We start from the raw sequence: 4,641 nt of genomic DNA, 5'->3' as shown, positions 1-4,641 counted from the left end.
TCGTAATACCATGAGCACCTGGAATATCTGGCGGAGTAGCGTAACTTGGTGAAGTTGCGTCGACAATGGTACCCAATCCAGCAGTGTTACTTGTTGTCGTTGTTGTGTTGACGGCGATTGTTGTAACCACCATTGGAGCATCTGCTGATGATGTCGTGTGCTTGTTGGACCGTGTAGTCGGCATCCTCTGGCAGTTCACCTAGGCGTAACGCTCGTACGAACAAAGAAAAAAAAATTAGTAGTATGTATTTTTTTTTTGCAAAATTTAATTTTAAATTATGAGCCAATAATCCTTTTTTTTTTTTTTTTTTTTTCTAATCCAGACTCGATCAACTACCCTACGCTATATGCTACCAACTTTGGCATTTATAAGAAGACTTTATATTAAAATCCTCTATTAAATTACCAACTGTGGCATGTTGACAAAGTGGAAGCGTTTTTTATCCGCGATCTTAGTAAGTGTGATCGAATCTGAAAAAAAAATTAAAGTGGACAAAGGAACGGTCTAGGATGGAGTAGTAGTCTGTGAAGTGACTACAACTCTATGGGCTATCAATAAATGTCAAAGTATTTGAAGACAACAAAACACATGTAAGTAATTTTTTTTTTTACTTAGATTAATTTATTAAATTGAAATATAAAGATTCTTTTTTGTTTTTAGAATTTACAATATTAAAAATCAAGATAAAATCATTAAAGAGTTACAACGAAAATAATATAAAACTAATATTCTCCAAGATACATGTACAATGTTACCTAACCCCTTTAAGGTAAGGTTTTTTTGTTAAATTAACTAAGTGTTTTTCTTTTGTTTTTTTTTTTTTTTTATATAAAATATGTGAAAACTATATTGAAACTGAACTGAATTGAACAGTTCCGATTTTGCGTTAAATTCTTCTGTTTAGTGAATCAAGTATCCATCTTCTGGCTCTGATCCGTGACTCAATTTATTCAATATTACACAGAGCAGAATCCGATGAAGCTTACGTACCGGCGAAGTATAACTCCGAATCGAAAGACTAAAGACACCCATCAAGGGCTGTCTGCACTCGTGGTCAGCTACACTTCCAAAACGCGGTATTGATCACGTTCAACACCAAATTTAAATATTTAATTAAAATCGAATCGGAACTGTCCAATTGCGTATTGTTAAACTACGTATACTAAACGTTTTGACTTTTTTGTAGGTAAATCTCCAATTACCTCGTTACAAATTGGGACAGAAGGAAGATAATTAAAGTAAAGCAACGTACCTTGAAAATCTAGGCAAAACCACCACAGAATACCGAGCGTACACCTCCAAAACAAACAACACCAGCCGTTGATGAAATGTCCAGGTATAATTAATTTGATCGTTCAAGTAAGTCCACTTCTTTGAAGTTAAACCAATTATTTTATTTCCAGATTAAAATGCCCAATCCATCAATTGTACGATGTAATATTAAAACGTGCTCGCGTTGCGGGCACGAACGTGTATCTTATTGATTTTAATAAATTTTATCCTTGATGTGTACCATTCAACGGTGATTTTATTAAGCGAGCTCCTCTTTAAATTGTCTGAGCTTTTTAGCTTCGTTCTGTATTCATGCGCCGAACTACGTTGTTTTTGTTTGTTAACTTTTAATAATTGTTGCGCGTGGTGGTCATTCACACGTTAGTGTGTACTAACGTCCGTTCACACGCTAACGTGATTTTAATTCAACTTTTTTAATTGACTAATTTTGTTAGTCTTTTTATTTTATTTTATTTTTTTTTTTGTGTGTGTGTGTTTAGATTTAGATAGGGTTTTTTATTTATTTATTTATTTCTATATTTTTTTGTATTTTCTTTTGTAAATATTTCTTTTCGTGTTCGTGTGTTTTAATGATTGTTACCTTTTTCTGTCCCAATGTTTTTGATCGCGTTTACTACTCTAATTTAAAAGATTTTTAATTACTATCAGCCAAACCTACAATCAAAATACTGTGAACCGAAATGAACGGTTCAGGCGGGCGGGCGGACAGACGGAAAATTGAAAATGGACTAATTAGGTGATTTTATGAACCCCTATACCCAAATTTTTTAGTTGCATCAATATTTTTAAGTGCTACAAACTTGGGACTTAATATACTATGTATATTTCATATATACATGGTATAATAATAGATCAGGATCAGGATAATTAAAAGCAGTTTATCTGAACAAATTACGAATATTAAAAACCTAATCCTATAGATCACTTGTAAAAAGTAAACAAACAAATGAAATATAAAGAGAGTTTGGATATTCAAATTCAATCTCAAAAGTCAAGGTACTAACGGTTGCGTAAACTATTTTTTTATATTGTTGCAAAAGTAAAACAGTTTTAATTGAACACATTTCTTGAATAGGGAATATTCATGAAATTTAAATTTAGTGCAAATATTTAACTTTAATGACTGTACATTTCAACTAAACCATTATATTAGTAATTATTATCTTTTTAATTACTTAAAATTAATTAATACAAGTACAAATTCAGCGAGGGCATTTAACAATTTCTAAATCGGAAATTCAAGTTTTTATACGGACGTGATATCATAGTAAGGGCTTGTCAAATTTGTTGACATACTGTATGATATTAATTACTTACATTTTATATGGTATTTCATTAAATTATACTATTCTACGGCTTTTTATTAGAAAACTTAATAATAACGAGTGTAAATTTTGTGTTGTAAGGTTCATTTTTTTAAAGTATAAATTGTACATTGAATTGCCATCAATTGACAGATCACGTACTTATACGTCATCAACATAGAGCGCCAAAAAACTGCGTTTAAATATCTCAAAAATATAATGTATTTTAAATATTTTTTTAACACTTAAATACAGCATTTTTAAGCAGGTAACGGTGTAAACAATGAATTAAAAATATAAAAAAAAATACATGAATATTCCCTATTGAACCAAATTTTTGTTGTTGGAATCATCAATCATAATAATCAAACTAAACTAATTATTAGGATGAACTGCCAATGGCGTATCTCAATCCCTTACGGAATTGACAATATTGCCCTGCCAATTAAATATGCCTAGTCAAATGATTTTTTGTCAGGGAAAAATCACTCGATTCTAAATATATATTTCTCAGTGTTTGATTCAATTAATTGTTTGTACATTAAACTTCCAGTAAAAATCGTGTATCGTACCTAAAGTTTTCATCAATATTATTATATCAATGATAATAAAAGTTATTTTTTATTTAGAAAAAAATAAAATGACGATGGATGAAAAACCATACTCATACCTTTCAATTAATCCACTCATTTTTATGGTAAAGTATATTTTACATGAACTGGATTTATTAGGTATAATACAATATATATTGCTCCATATAAAATTTATACCTACTGTCAATATAAATTAAAATAATTTGTTGAAAAATGAAATAAGGTTGAAACAAAACATAACATTGAATTCCAACTTAACTGTGACATTTTTAATTTATAGTGACTCTTTTTTTGTTGTTGTTCAATTTCTAGGAAATAAATAATGCAAGATTGTTTATGCTTTTATTGATAGTGATTCTGAATTCATTTTCTATCAATTCTTGCATTATGTATATAGAAAATTAATAACAATAATTAAAAATGTATATTACAACTAGCTTGATACCCAACCGCTTCGCTGGGTTTAAAAGTAAAAATTGGTTAAGACCACCGCGTTATAGCCTTTACCACCGTTGCTCTCACTTATCCCCCTTCCATAACACTCGATATAATGGTAGGAATTGTTTTGCACAGGTAAAATATATGCACAGTTTTCTTTTTTTTAATGTAACTAAAATAGTCACAATTCATTGAGTATATCAGGAAAGATGGCCATGAATTATTTTACATTGACTATTTTTACAAAAATCTGTAATTTATGGTAATGTCAGATTAAATTTAATATTTTTAGTTTTATTTTTTAATGTATGTTTATAAAGTATAGCTCATGTGTTATAAAGTATAGCTCATTCGAACGTATGAACTATATTAGTGTATAGTTTCATTCAGATCATTCATTAGTTTTTTTGCGTGAAAACGTAGCAAACAAATAAACATCCTTACTTTCACATTTATAATATATAGAGATCAATAAGCTACTGTCAAAGGTTTTACAAACCAAACCCAATGGATCCCAATTAAAACGGAGTAAGACTAGGTTGTGCGCTATCCTCCTTGTTATATAATCTCTATAGCACACGACTTATGAACCAAGCATTAGAAGATCTAAATATGGGGGTTTCCGTGAATGGACAAACCATAAACAACATCTGATACACAGATGATAAAGTACTTTTAGCGGATCCTGAAAAAAGTTTGCAAGAACAATAAATAGTGTCGTAAATTTAGTGACATTTGCACACTTTGTCCATCTAAGGCTATTGCGTTGCTTTATTGAACGAAAATCCGACCCGTATTGTTTCATGGAAATCCGAATCACTTCTAAGAAATTATCCGATCACAAGGAAAACATATGATCAGTCTGGTACCATCTTAAACGATTATTTGGATATTAAAATTATAGTTTGTGAGAATGTTCATCGGAAAATAGTGTTTCGAACAAGAAAATTTTGATCAAAGCTTTTTCAAAACTGTTAAATATTGTAAACTAATATACAGGTAACAGAAACTA

The 4,641-nt window shown here is 30.0% G+C and overlaps 1 long non-coding RNA gene across 1 annotated transcript; it reads left to right on the top strand.

Moving 5' to 3' along the window:
- The first annotated feature begins 210 nt into the window (after positions 1–210).
- On the top strand, positions 211–1,521 carry LOC123300811. Its single transcript, XR_006535401.1, has 5 exons — positions 211–241; positions 324–591; positions 662–770; positions 1,188–1,337; positions 1,405–1,521. It is a non-coding gene; the product is annotated as an uncharacterized LOC123300811 (long non-coding RNA).
- The last annotated feature ends 3,120 nt before the right edge of the window (positions 1,522–4,641 follow it).

Source organism: Chrysoperla carnea, chromosome 5 (genome assembly GCF_905475395.1).
Source record: "Chrysoperla carnea chromosome 5, inChrCarn1.1, whole genome shotgun sequence".
Taxonomy (NCBI): domain Eukaryota; kingdom Metazoa; phylum Arthropoda; class Insecta; order Neuroptera; family Chrysopidae; genus Chrysoperla; species Chrysoperla carnea.
This window is presented reverse-complemented; position numbering and strand designations above follow the sequence as displayed.